Raw genomic sequence first — 13,207 nt, 5'->3', positions numbered from 1 at the left:
GCACAGAAACCGCTTTCCTGGTGGCTGGCGAAGGCGCCGTCCTTTTCCCCGGCACAGCAGCCCATGAGGTCTGGAGCAGAGGCCTTGGCTTGCGTCTGTGGGACCCGCTGGCCCTGCCCGCCTCTGCCTCTACCTACCCCGGGCGGGCTCCGGTCTCGGACGGTTGCGGCGGCGCCGGGTGAGTGAATTGCGTTCACCGGGCGTCCCGGGAGCGGGAAGACACCCTGGACGGCAGGGACCCCGGGCCTGCGCCTTGGGGGGTCGGGTCCCGGCCCTCGGTGCCCAGGCTGGAGCCCAGCTCCTGATGGGCGGCGGCCAGGCCGAAGAGGAGGCGTGCTGCTGCCCGGCCGCTGCTGGTGCCGGGCTGCGGCGGGGTCGCAGGCGGGACGGAAAACCGGGCGCTTGAGAAGCACGGCGACCGCAAAAAGGCCAGGGGCAGGCAGCGAAGAGCCGAAAGCCCACGGCACCCGGTGTTCCCCAGGCGGTCTCCCGTCCAGGTACTAACCAGGCCCGACCCTGCTTTGCTTCCGAGATCTGACGAGATCGGGCGCGTCCAGGGCGGCATGGCCGTAGACGCCAGCAGCGGGCCCCTGGCTGCCCCACGAGGCCGGCGCAGCCACGGCCGCCCGACGCCAGGCCTCACTGCCACCGCCTGGCCGCGGGGCTCGGGTCGGAGACCCCCCCGAGCCGCTCGCCCGCTGCCGGGCTCGGCCGCTCTCCGGGTCTACCGCCCCAGCTCTGCCCCGACGCGGGGCTCCGCTTTCCTGCGGCCTCCCCACGCCTCCCGATTTCGCTTGTCTTCGTCGTCACGACGGCCGGGCTCCTGATCCCAACACAGGGGCCGAGGGACACCCAGAGGGCCCCGCCGACTCCAACAACGCCACCACCACCGCCGCCGCCGCCACCGCCACCGCCACCGCCACCACGACGAACACAACCCCACCCCTCCCACACACACACACACACACGAGCCCACTGGCACGAGCACCCACGCAGGCCCAGGCACAGGCACGTAGACACAGACAGCTCGAAGGAGAGCCAGCGAGCGAGGGAGGGAACGGTAGAAACGGACACACGCGGAGAGACAGCGATACGGAGAGAGACGGAGAGGACCAGGAGGATGGAGACAGAGACACACAGACAGACCCAAGGGTGGGCCAGAAAGAGCGCAAGGTGGAAGGGGAAGACAAGAAAGAGAGACGCTGAGGGAATCAGAGAGCCAGAGCGCTTGAGCCTTGGAGAGGGAGCACTCTGCCGTGGTGGACCCGGCTCCCTGGAGCAGGCCCGGTAGGGTGCAGGGAGCTTGGGCTGGCCCCGAACAGAGTGGCAGGGCCGCGCGGGTCCGGGAGGACCGACGGAGCCCTGGGACGTGTTTTGCCGCGGCTGGGTTGGTTGCTTGCTTTGGGGGGTGCGTCTCGTAGGGTCCTTCCTCTGTTGGCTTCTCCCCGTCCTCCTGGTGCGGTGGGCCACCCCGGCCCCCACCCCCACCCCCGCCCCCAGATATGTAGCGCGCACCCGTCCGTCTGGCGGGAGGCGTGGCGCCCAGCGTGCCCACGGGGCCCGGGGCCTGGACCTCTCCGGTGCGCTCGGGACTAGAGTTTACACGAAGTGGGTGGCCGCGGGAATCCAAGCGCACGGGGACGATTTTCCCGGCGGCTGGCCAAACGGAAGAAGGAACCCAGGCGTTCTGGAGCGGAGGTCTCGGCTGGCGTCTGTGGCACCCGCTGCCCCCTGGCCGCCCCGGGCTTGGGGCGGCGCCGCGTGGGTCACTTGAACTGCCCGGGCGTCCCGGGAGAAAGAAAGCACCCGACGGGGCAGGGAAGCGGCGCCTGCCTGCGGATTCGGAGGTGGGGGTCGGGTCCCGTCCCTCCCGGCACCGGCGGAAGAGGCGGTAGACGCTGCCAGCAGCCTGGGGGGTGCTGCGATGGCCGATCCACCCGCTCCCACCCTGCCGCCCCCCCCCCTCCCCCCCCGCGGAGGTCCCAGGCTGCGGCGGGGTCGCGGACGGGCGGAAAGAGGGGGAGCAGAGTCGGGGGCCGCTGGGGAAGCCCAGCGACAAAAGAGGGACAAAAGAAGGCAGGGAGCGGAAGAGCCAAAAGCCTACAGCACCCGGTATTCCCAGGCGGTCTCCCATCCAAGTACTAACCAGGCCCGACCCTGCTTAGCTTCCGAGATCAGACGAGATCGGGCGCGTTCAGGGTGGTATGGCCGTAGACGCTGGCGGTGGCCTTTGGCTGCCCCAAAAGGCGGCCCGCAGCCACGCCCGCCCGACTCCAGGCGTCACCGCGAGCCCTGCCGGCCGGCTGGGCCGCTCTTCCACGCTATGCCCTGGCACCGCCGGCCGCCGCGCTGCGCCACGCTGCGCCGCGCCTTCCGTCGGCCTCTCGGAGCCTCCCGTCGTCGCCGGCGGGGACGACAGGGTCTGCGCCGAGCGCTCGGGGTCCCGGGGCTTCCTCCGGGGCCTCCGCCTTGCCGCCGCCGCCGCCGCCGAGGGATACTTTGGGATCCGCCGCCGCCCCTCCGGCAAGGCCCCCTCGTGCCCCTGCCACTCAGAGCCGCCACGGCTGCCCAGGAACCCAGAGGCGGCCCAGCCCCGCGGGTTCTTTTTCTCCCAGCGCACCCACCACGCTCCCTGGTGCGGCTCAGGGGCCGGGGGGCGGGGCGGAGCCCTCGCTGTGTCCCGCGCTGGCGCTAGAGCCGGCAGCCTGACCCCGGGACCAGAGGGGCTGACGCACTCGCCCAAGGAGAGCAGAGGAGAGACGGGCGGAGAGACCGAAAGAAAGGGAGAGAAAGACAGAGAGTGACAGACGACAGCCAGAGCCGCAGAACGGGCGCCAGCTACAGGGGGCAGAACAGAAAGGGAGGGGGGGGGGTGAGGCAGCTAGAGAGCCACAGCGATAGAGCCTTGGAGAGCCAGCGCTCTGCTCTGACGGACAGGGCCTCTTGGAGCAGGCCGGGGTGGGGTGGAGGCTGCTTGGGCTGGCTCAGGACGGGCTGGCAGGGCCGCCCACGCGGGAGGACCGACGGCGCCCTGACACGCGTTTTTTCTCTTGGCTCGGTTGGGTGCGTTGGCTGCGCCTCTGCTAGGGTCCTTCCTCTGTTGGCTCCTCGCCGTCCACTGGCTGCGGTGGGCCCCGCCATCTGCAGGGAGACAGGGCCCGAGGCCTGCGTCTCTCTCTCCTGCCCTCGAGACTGGGGCTTAGGCGGAGTTGGCGGCGATGGGGATGCGGGCGCACAGAAACCGCTTTCCTGGTGGCTGGCGAAGGCGCCGTCCTTTTCCCCGGCACAGCAGCCCATGAGGTCTGGAGCAGAGGCCTTGGCTTGCGTCTGTGGGACCCGCTGGCCCTGCCCGCCTCTGCCTCTACCTACCCCGGGCGGGCTCCGGTCTCGGACGGTTGCGGCGGCGCCGGGTGAGTGAATTGCGTTCACCGGGCGTCCCGGGAGCGGGAAGACACCCTGGACGGCAGGGACCCCGGGCCTGCGCCTTGGGGGGTCGGGTCCCGGCCCTCGGTGCCCAGGCTGGAGCCCAGCTCCTGATGGGCGGCGGCCAGGCCGAAGAGGAGGCGTGCTGCTGCCCGGCCGCTGCTGGTGCCGGGCTGCGGCGGGGTCGCAGGCGGGACGGAAAACCGGGCGCTTGAGAAGCACGGCGACCGCAAAAAGGCCAGGGGCAGGCAGCGAAGAGCCGAAAGCCCACGGCACCCGGTGTTCCCCAGGCGGTCTCCCGTCCAGGTACTAACCAGGCCCGACCCTGCTTTGCTTCCGAGATCTGACGAGATCGGGCGCGTCCAGGGCGGCATGGCCGTAGACGCCAGCAGCGGGCCCCTGGCTGCCCCACGAGGCCGGCGCAGCCACGGCCGCCCGACGCCAGGCCTCACTGCCACCGCCTGGCCGCGGGGCTCGGGTCGGAGACCCCCCCGAGCCGCTCGCCCGCTGCCGGGCTCGGCCGCTCTCCGGGTCTACCGCCCCAGCTCTGCCCCGACGCGGGGCTCCGCTTTCCTGCGGCCTCCCCACGCCTCCCGATTTCGCTTGTCTTCGTCGTCACGACGGCCGGGCTCCTGATCCCAACACAGGGGCCGAGGGACACCCAGAGGGCCCCGCCGACTCCAACAACGCCACCACCACCGCCGCCGCCGCCACCGCCACCGCCACCGCCACCACGACGAACACAACCCCACCCCTCCCACACACACACACACACACGAGCCCACTGGCACGAGCACCCACGCAGGCCCAGGCACAGGCACGTAGACACAGACAGCTCGAAGGAGAGCCAGCGAGCGAGGGAGGGAACGGTAGAAACGGACACACGCGGAGAGACAGCGATACGGAGAGAGACGGAGAGGACCAGGAGGATGGAGACAGAGACACACAGACAGACCCAAGGGTGGGCCAGAAAGAGCGCAAGGTGGAAGGGGAAGACAAGAAAGAGAGACGCTGAGGGAATCAGAGAGCCAGAGCGCTTGAGCCTTGGAGAGGGAGCACTCTGCCGTGGTGGACCCGGCTCCCTGGAGCAGGCCCGGTAGGGTGCAGGGAGCTTGGGCTGGCCCCGAACAGAGTGGCAGGGCCGCGCGGGTCCGGGAGGACCGACGGAGCCCTGGGACGTGTTTTGCCGCGGCTGGGTTGGTTGCTTGCTTTGGGGGGTGCGTCTCGTAGGGTCCTTCCTCTGTTGGCTTCTCCCCGTCCTCCTGGTGCGGTGGGCCACCCCGGCCCCCACCCCCACCCCCGCCCCCAGATATGTAGCGCGCACCCGTCGGTCTGGCGGGAGGCGTGGCGCCCAGCGTGCCCACGGGGCCCGGGGCCTGGACCTCTCCGGTGCGCTCGGGACTAGAGTTTACACGAAGTGGGTGGCCGCGGGAATCCAAGCGCACGGGGACGATTTTCCCGGCGGCTGGCCAAACGGAAGAAGGAACCCAGGCGTTCTGGAGCGGAGGTCTCGGCTGGCGTCTGTGGCACCCGCTGCCCCCTGGCCGCCCCGGGCTTGGGGCGGCGCCGCGTGGGTCACTTGAACTGCCCGGGCGTCCCGGGAGAAAGAAAGCACCCGACGGGGCAGGGAAGCGGCGCCTGCCTGCGGATTCGGAGGTGGGGGTCGGGTCCCGTCCCTCCCGGCACCGGCGGAAGAGGCGGTAGACGCTGCCAGCAGCCTGGGGGGTGCTGCGATGGCCGATCCACCCGCTCCCACCCTGCCGCCCCCCCCCCTCCCCCCCGCGGAGGTCCCAGGCTGCGGCGGGGTCGCGGACGGGCGGAAAGAGGGGGAGCAGAGTCGGGGGCCGCTGGGGAAGCCCAGCGACAAAAGAGGGACAAAAGAAGGCAGGGAGCGGAAGAGCCAAAAGCCTACAGCACCCGGTATTCCCAGGCGGTCTCCCATCCAAGTACTAACCAGGCCCGACCCTGCTTAGCTTCCGAGATCAGACGAGATCGGGCGCGTTCAGGGTGGTATGGCCGTAGACGCTGGCGGTGGCCTTTGGCTGCCCCAAAAGGCGGCCCGCAGCCACGCCCGCCCGACTCCAGGCGTCACCGCGAGCCCTGCCGGCCGGCTGGGACGCTCTTCCACGCTATGCCCTGGCACCGCCGGCCGCCGCGCTGCGCCACGCTGCGCCGCGCCTTCCGTCGGCCTCTCGGAGCCTCCCGTCGTCGCCGGCGGGGACGACAGGGTCTGCGCCGAGCGCTCGGGGTCCCGGGGCTTCCTCCGGGGCCTCCGCCTTGCCGCCGCCGCCGCCGCCGAGGGATACTTTGGGATCCGCCGCCGCCCCTCCGGCAAGGCCCCCTCGTGCCCCTGCCACTCAGAGCCGCCACGGCTGCCCAGGAACCCAGAGGCGGCCCAGCCCCGCGGGTTCTTTTTCTCCCAGCGCACCCACCACGCTCCCTGGTGCGGCTCAGGGGCCGGGGGGCGGGGCGGAGCCCTCGCTGTGTCCCGCGCTGGCGCTAGAGCCGGCAGCCTGACCCCGGGACCAGAGGGGCTGACGCACTCGCCCAAGGAGAGCAGAGGAGAGACGGGCGGAGAGACCGAAAGAAAGGGAGAGAAAGACAGAGAGTGACAGACGACAGCCAGAGCCGCAGAACGGGCGCCAGCTACAGGGGGCAGAACAGAAAGGGAGGGGGGGGGGTGAGGCAGCTAGAGAGCCACAGCGATAGAGCCTTGGAGAGCCAGCGCTCTGCTCTGACGGACAGGGCCTCTTGGAGCAGGCCGGGGTGGGGTGGAGGCTGCTTGGGCTGGCTCAGGACGGGCTGGCAGGGCCGCCCACGCGGGAGGACCGACGGCGCCCTGACACGCGTTTTTTCTCTTGGCTCGGTTGGGTGCGTTGGCTGCGCCTCTGCTAGGGTCCTTCCTCTGTTGGCTCCTCGCCGTCCACTGGCTGCGGTGGGCCCCGCCATCTGCAGGGAGACAGGGCCCGAGGCCTGCGTCTCTCTCTCCTGCCCTCGAGACTGGGGCTTAGGCGGAGTTGGCGGCGATGGGGATGCGGGCGCACAGAAACCGCTTTCCTGGTGGCTGGCGAAGGCGCCGTCCTTTTCCCCGGCACAGCAGCCCATGAGGTCTGGAGCAGAGGCCTTGGCTTGCGTCTGTGGGACCCGCTGGCCCTGCCCGCCTCTGCCTCTACCTACCCCGGGCGGGCTCCGGTCTCGGACGGTTGCGGCGGCGCCGGGTGAGTGAATTGCGTTCACCGGGCGTCCCGGGAGCGGGAAGACACCCTGGACGGCAGGGACCCCGGGCCTGCGCCTTGGGGGGTCGGGTCCCGGCCCTCGGTGCCCAGGCTGGAGCCCAGCTCCTGATGGGCGGCGGCCAGGCCGAAGAGGAGGCGTGCTGCTGCCCGGCCGCTGCTGGTGCCGGGCTGCGGCGGGGTCGCAGGCGGGACGGAAAACCGGGCGCTTGAGAAGCACGGCGACCGCAAAAAGGCCAGGGGCAGGCAGCGAAGAGCCGAAAGCCCACGGCACCCGGTGTTCCCCAGGCGGTCTCCCGTCCAGGTACTAACCAGGCCCGACCCTGCTTTGCTTCCGAGATCTGACGAGATCGGGCGCGTCCAGGGCGGCATGGCCGTAGACGCCAGCAGCGGGCCCCTGGCTGCCCCACGAGGCCGGCGCAGCCACGGCCGCCCGACGCCAGGCCTCACTGCCACCGCCTGGCCGCGGGGCTCGGGTCGGAGACCCCCCCGAGCCGCTCGCCCGCTGCCGGGCTCGGCCGCTCTCCGGGTCTACCGCCCCAGCTCTGCCCCGACGCGGGGCTCCGCTTTCCTGCGGCCTCCCCACGCCTCCCGATTTCGCTTGTCTTCGTCGTCACGACGGCCGGGCTCCTGATCCCAACACAGGGGCCGAGGGACACCCAGAGGGCCCCGCCGACTCCAACAACGCCACCACCACCGCCGCCGCCGCCACCGCCACCGCCACCGCCACCACGACGAACACAACCCCACCCCTCCCACACACACACACACACACGAGCCCACTGGCACGAGCACCCACGCAGGCCCAGGCACAGGCACGTAGACACAGACAGCTCGAAGGAGAGCCAGCGAGCGAGGGAGGGAACGGTAGAAACGGACACACGCGGAGAGACAGCGATACGGAGAGAGACGGAGAGGACCAGGAGGATGGAGACAGAGACACACAGACAGACCCAAGGGTGGGCCAGAAAGAGCGCAAGGTGGAAGGGGAAGACAAGAAAGAGAGACGCTGAGGGAATCAGAGAGCCAGAGCGCTTGAGCCTTGGAGAGGGAGCACTCTGCCGTGGTGGACCCGGCTCCCTGGAGCAGGCCCGGTAGGGTGCAGGGAGCTTGGGCTGGCCCCGAACAGAGTGGCAGGGCCGCGCGGGTCCGGGAGGACCGACGGAGCCCTGGGACGTGTTTTGCCGCGGCTGGGTTGGTTGCTTGCTTTGGGGGGTGCGTCTCGTAGGGTCCTTCCTCTGTTGGCTTCTCCCCGTCCTCCTGGTGCGGTGGGCCACCCCGGCCCCCACCCCCACCCCCGCCCCCAGATATGTAGCGCGCACCCGTCGGTCTGGCGGGAGGCGTGGCGCCCAGCGTGCCCACGGGGCCCGGGGCCTGGACCTCTCCGGTGCGCTCGGGACTAGAGTTTACACGAAGTGGGTGGCCGCGGGAATCCAAGCGCACGGGGACGATTTTCCCGGCGGCTGGCCAAACGGAAGAAGGAACCCAGGCGTTCTGGAGCGGAGGTCTCGGCTGGCGTCTGTGGCACCCGCTGCCCCCTGGCCGCCCCGGGCTTGGGGCGGCGCCGCGTGGGTCACTTGAACTGCCCGGGCGTCCCGGGAGAAAGAAAGCACCCGACGGGGCAGGGAAGCGGCGCCTGCCTGCGGATTCGGAGGTGGGGGTCGGGTCCCGTCCCTCCCGGCACCGGCGGAAGAGGCGGTAGACGCTGCCAGCAGCCTGGGGGGTGCTGCGATGGCCGATCCACCCGCTCCCACCCTGCCGCCCCCCCCCCTCCCCCCCCGCGGAGGTCCCAGGCTGCGGCGGGGTCGCGGACGGGCGGAAAGAGGGGGAGCAGAGTCGGGGGCCGCTGGGGAAGCCCAGCGACAAAAGAGGGACAAAAGAAGGCAGGGAGCGGAAGAGCCAAAAGCCTACAGCACCCGGTATTCCCAGGCGGTCTCCCATCCAAGTACTAACCAGGCCCGACCCTGCTTAGCTTCCGAGATCAGACGAGATCGGGCGCGTTCAGGGTGGTATGGCCGTAGACGCTGGCGGTGGCCTTTGGCTGCCCCAAAAGGCGGCCCGCAGCCACGCCCGCCCGACTCCAGGCGTCACCGCGAGCCCTGCCGGCCGGCTGGGCCGCTCTTCCACGCTATGCCCTGGCACCGCCGGCCGCCGCGCTGCGCCACGCTGCGCCGCGCCTTCCGTCGGCCTCTCGGAGCCTCCCGTCGTCGCCGGCGGGGACGACAGGGTCTGCGCCGAGCGCTCGGGGTCCCGGGGCTTCCTCCGGGGCCTCCGCCTTGCCGCCGCCGCCGCCGCCGAGGGATACTTTGGGATCCGCCGCCGCCCCTCCGGCAAGGCCCCCTCGTGCCCCTGCCACTCAGAGCCGCCACGGCTGCCCAGGAACCCAGAGGCGGCCCAGCCCCGCGGGTTCTTTTTCTCCCAGCGCACCCACCACGCTCCCTGGTGCGGCTCAGGGGCCGGGGGGCGGGGCGGAGCCCTCGCTGTGTCCCGCGCTGGCGCTAGAGCCGGCAGCCTGACCCCGGGACCAGAGGGGCTGACGCACTCGCCCAAGGAGAGCAGAGGAGAGACGGGCGGAGAGACCGAAAGAAAGGGAGAGAAAGACAGAGAGTGACAGACGACAGCCAGAGCCGCAGAACGGGCGCCAGCTACAGGGGGCAGAACAGAAAGGGAGGGGGGGGGGGTGAGGCAGCTAGAGAGCCACAGCGATAGAGCCTTGGAGAGCCAGCGCTCTGCTCTGACGGACAGGGCCTCTTGGAGCAGGCCGGGGTGGGGTGGAGGCTGCTTGGGCTGGCTCAGGACGGGCTGGCAGGGCCGCCCACGCGGGAGGACCGACGGCGCCCTGACACGCGTTTTTTCTCTTGGCTCGGTTGGGTGCGTTGGCTGCGCCTCTGCTAGGGTCCTTCCTCTGTTGGCTCCTCGCCGTCCACTGGCTGCGGTGGGCCCCGCCATCTGCAGGGAGACAGGGCCCGAGGCCTGCGTCTCTCTCTCCTGCCCTCGAGACTGGGGCTTAGGCGGAGTTGGCGGCGATGGGGATGCGGGCGCACAGAAACCGCTTTCCTGGTGGCTGGCGAAGGCGCCGTCCTTTTCCCCGGCACAGCAGCCCATGAGGTCTGGAGCAGAGGCCTTGGCTTGCGTCTGTGGGACCCGCTGGCCCTGCCCGCCTCTGCCTCTACCTACCCCGGGCGGGCTCCGGTCTCGGACGGTTGCGGCGGCGCCGGGTGAGTGAATTGCGTTCACCGGGCGTCCCGGGAGCGGGAAGACACCCTGGACGGCAGGGACCCCGGGCCTGCGCCTTGGGGGGTCGGGTCCCGGCCCTCGGTGCCCAGGCTGGAGCCCAGCTCCTGATGGGCGGCGGCCAGGCCGAAGAGGAGGCGTGCTGCTGCCCGGCCGCTGCTGGTGCCGGGCTGCGGCGGGGTCGCAGGCGGGACGGAAAACCGGGCGCTTGAGAAGCACGGCGACCGCAAAAAGGCCAGGGGCAGGCAGCGAAGAGCCGAAAGCCCACGGCACCCGGTGTTCCCCAGGCGGTCTCCCGTCCAGGTACTAACCAGGCCCGACCCTGCTTTGCTTCCGAGATCTGACGAGATCGGGCGCGTCCAGGGCGGCATGGCCGTAGACGCCAGCAGCGGGCCCCTGGCTGCCCCACGAGGCCGGCGCAGCCACGGCCGCCCGACGCCAGGCCTCACTGCCACCGCCTGGCCGCGGGGCTCGGGTCGGAGACCCCCCCGAGCCGCTCGCCCGCTGCCGGGCTCGGCCGCTCTCCGGGTCTACCGCCCCAGCTCTGCCCCGACGCGGGGCTCCGCTTTCCTGCGGCCTCCCCACGCCTCCCGATTTCGCTTGTCTTCGTCGTCACGACGGCCGGGCTCCTGATCCCAACACAGGGGCCGAGGGACACCCAGAGGGCCCCGCCGACTCCAACAACGCCACCACCACCGCCGCCGCCGCCACCGCCACCGCCACCGCCACCACGACGAACACAACCCCACCCCTCCCACACACACACACACACACGAGCCCACTGGCACGAGCACCCACGCAGGCCCAGGCACAGGCACGTAGACACAGACAGCTCGAAGGAGAGCCAGCGAGCGAGGGAGGGAACGGTAGAAACGGACACACGCGGAGAGACAGCGATACGGAGAGAGACGGAGAGGACCAGGAGGATGGAGACAGAGACACACAGACAGACCCAAGGGTGGGCCAGAAAGAGCGCAAGGTGGAAGGGGAAGACAAGAAAGAGAGACGCTGAGGGAATCAGAGAGCCAGAGCGCTTGAGCCTTGGAGAGGGAGCACTCTGCCGTGGTGGACCCGGCTCCCTGGAGCAGGCCCGGTAGGGTGCAGGGAGCTTGGGCTGGCCCCGAACAGAGTGGCAGGGCCGCGCGGGTCCGGGAGGACCGACGGAGCCCTGGGACGTGTTTTGCCGCGGCTGGGTTGGTTGCTTGCTTTGGGGGGTGCGTCTCGTAGGGTCCTTCCTCTGTTGGCTTCTCCCCGTCCTCCTGGTGCGGTGGGCCACCCCGGCCCCCACCCCCACCCCCGCCCCCAGATATGTAGCGCGCACCCGTCGGTCTGGCGGGAGGCGTGGCGCCCAGCGTGCCCACGGGGCCCGGGGCCTGGACCTCTCCGGTGCGCTCGGGACTAGAGTTTACACGAAGTGGGTGGCCGCGGGAATCCAAGCGCACGGGGACGATTTTCCCGGCGGCTGGCCAAACGGAAGAAGGAACCCAGGCGTTCTGGAGCGGAGGTCTCGGCTGGCGTCTGTGGCACCCGCTGCCCCCTGGCCGCCCCGGGCTTGGGGCGGCGCCGCGTGGGTCACTTGAACTGCCCGGGCGTCCCGGGAGAAAGAAAGCACCCGACGGGGCAGGGAAGCGGCGCCTGCCTGCGGATTCGGAGGTGGGGGTCGGGTCCCGTCCCTCCCGGCACCGGCGGAAGAGGCGGTAGACGCTGCCAGCAGCCTGGGGGGTGCTGCGATGGCCGATCCACCCGCTCCCACCCTGCCGCCCCCCCCCTCCCCCCCCGCGGAGGTCCCAGGCTGCGGCGGGGTCGCGGACGGGCGGAAAGAGGGGGAGCAGAGTCGGGGGCCGCTGGGGAAGCCCAGCGACAAAAGAGGGACAAAAGAAGGCAGGGAGCGGAAGAGCCAAAAGCCTACAGCACCCGGTATTCCCAGGCGGTCTCCCATCCAAGTACTAACCAGGCCCGACCCTGCTTAGCTTCCGAGATCAGACGAGATCGGGCGCGTTCAGGGTGGTATGGCCGTAGACGCTGGCGGTGGCCTTTGGCTGCCCCAAAAGGCGGCCCGCAGCCACGCCCGCCCGACTCCAGGCGTCACCGCGAGCCCTGCCGGCCGGCTGGGCCGCTCTTCCACGCTATGCCCTGGCACCGCCGGCCGCCGCGCTGCGCCACGCTGCGCCGCGCCTTCCGTCGGCCTCTCGGAGCCTCCCGTCGTCGCCGGCGGGGACGACAGGGTCTGCGCCGAGCGCTCGGGGTCCCGGGGCTTCCTCCGGGGCCTCCGCCTTGCCGCCGCCGCCGCCGCCGAGGGATACTTTGGGATCCGCCGCCGCCCCTCCGGCAAGGCCCCCTCGTGCCCCTGCCACTCAGAGCCGCCACGGCTGCCCAGGAACCCAGAGGCGGCCCAGCCCCGCGGGTTCTTTTTCTCCCAGCGCACCCACCACGCTCCCTGGTGCGGCTCAGGGGCCGGGGGGCGGGGCGGAGCCCTCGCTGTGTCCCGCGCTGGCGCTAGAGCCGGCAGCCTGACCCCGGGACCAGAGGGGCTGACGCACTCGCCCAAGGAGAGCAGAGGAGAGACGGGCGGAGAGACCGAAAGAAAGGGAGAGAAAGACAGAGAGTGACAGACGACAGCCAGAGCCGCAGAACGGGCGCCAGCTACAGGGGGCAGAACAGAAAGGGAGGGGGGGGGGGGTGAGGCAGCTAGAGAGCCACAGCGATAGAGCCTTGGAGAGCCAGCGCTCTGCTCTGACGGACAGGGCCTCTTGGAGCAGGCCGGGGTGGGGTGGAGGCTGCTTGGGCTGGCTCAGGACGGGCTGGCAGGGCCGCCCACGCGGGAGGACCGACGGCGCCCTGACACGCGTTTTTTCTCTTGGCTCGGTTGGGTGCGTTGGCTGCGCCTCTGCTAGGGTCCTTCCTCTGTTGGCTCCTCGCCGTCCACTGGCTGCGGTGGGCCCCGCCATCTGCAGGGAGACAGGGCCCGAGGCCTGCGTCTCTCTCTCCTGCCCTCGAGACTGGGGCTTAGGCGGAGTTGGCGGCGATGGGGATGCGGGCGCACAGAAACCGCTTTCCTGGTGGCTGGCGAAGGCGCCGTCCTTTTCCCCGGCACAGCAGCCCATGAGGTCTGGAGCAGAGGCCTTGGCTTGCGTCTGTGGGACCCGCTGGCCCTGCCCGCCTCTGCCTCTACCTACCCCGGGCGGGCTCCGGTCTCGGACGGTTGCGGCGGCGCCGGGTGAGTGAATTGCGTTCACCGGGCGTCCCGGGAGCGGGAAGACACCCTGGACGGCAGGGACCCCGGGCCTGCGCCTTGGGGGGTCGGGTCCCGGCCCTCG

General features: G+C 71.1%; 8 non-coding genes across 8 annotated transcripts; all 8 read right to left on the bottom strand.

Annotated features, from left to right (window-relative positions):
* Nucleotides 1-455: 455 nt before the first annotated feature.
* LOC141581311 (5S ribosomal RNA) lies at nucleotides 456-575 on the bottom strand. Its single transcript, XR_012513905.1, has one exon. It is a non-coding gene; the product is annotated as a 5S ribosomal RNA (ribosomal RNA).
* A 1,522-nt stretch (nucleotides 576-2,097) lies between these two features.
* LOC141581350 (5S ribosomal RNA) lies at nucleotides 2,098-2,216 on the bottom strand. The gene has a single exon (XR_012513943.1). It is a non-coding gene; the product is annotated as a 5S ribosomal RNA (ribosomal RNA).
* Nucleotides 2,217-3,687: 1,471 nt separating this feature from the next.
* On the bottom strand, nucleotides 3,688-3,807 carry LOC141581310 (5S ribosomal RNA). The gene has a single exon (XR_012513904.1). It is a non-coding gene; the product is annotated as a 5S ribosomal RNA (ribosomal RNA).
* A 1,521-nt stretch (nucleotides 3,808-5,328) lies between these two features.
* Nucleotides 5,329-5,447, bottom strand: LOC141581349 (5S ribosomal RNA). The gene has a single exon (XR_012513942.1). It is a non-coding gene; the product is annotated as a 5S ribosomal RNA (ribosomal RNA).
* A 1,471-nt stretch (nucleotides 5,448-6,918) lies between these two features.
* LOC141581309 (5S ribosomal RNA) lies at nucleotides 6,919-7,038 on the bottom strand. Its single transcript, XR_012513903.1, has one exon. It is a non-coding gene; the product is annotated as a 5S ribosomal RNA (ribosomal RNA).
* Nucleotides 7,039-8,560: 1,522 nt separating this feature from the next.
* On the bottom strand, nucleotides 8,561-8,679 carry LOC141581348 (5S ribosomal RNA). Its single transcript, XR_012513941.1, has one exon. It is a non-coding gene; the product is annotated as a 5S ribosomal RNA (ribosomal RNA).
* A 1,472-nt stretch (nucleotides 8,680-10,151) lies between these two features.
* LOC141581308 (5S ribosomal RNA) lies at nucleotides 10,152-10,271 on the bottom strand. The gene has a single exon (XR_012513902.1). It is a non-coding gene; the product is annotated as a 5S ribosomal RNA (ribosomal RNA).
* Nucleotides 10,272-11,792: 1,521 nt separating this feature from the next.
* On the bottom strand, nucleotides 11,793-11,911 carry LOC141581347 (5S ribosomal RNA). The gene has a single exon (XR_012513940.1). It is a non-coding gene; the product is annotated as a 5S ribosomal RNA (ribosomal RNA).
* Nucleotides 11,912-13,207: the final 1,296 nt, after the last annotated feature.

Source organism: Saimiri boliviensis, chromosome 14 (genome assembly GCF_048565385.1).
Source record: "Saimiri boliviensis isolate mSaiBol1 chromosome 14, mSaiBol1.pri, whole genome shotgun sequence".
Taxonomy (NCBI): Eukaryota; Metazoa; Chordata; class Mammalia; order Primates; family Cebidae; genus Saimiri; species Saimiri boliviensis.
Note: the sequence above shows the minus strand (reverse complement) of the source record. Positions and strands in the feature narration are given on the sequence as shown.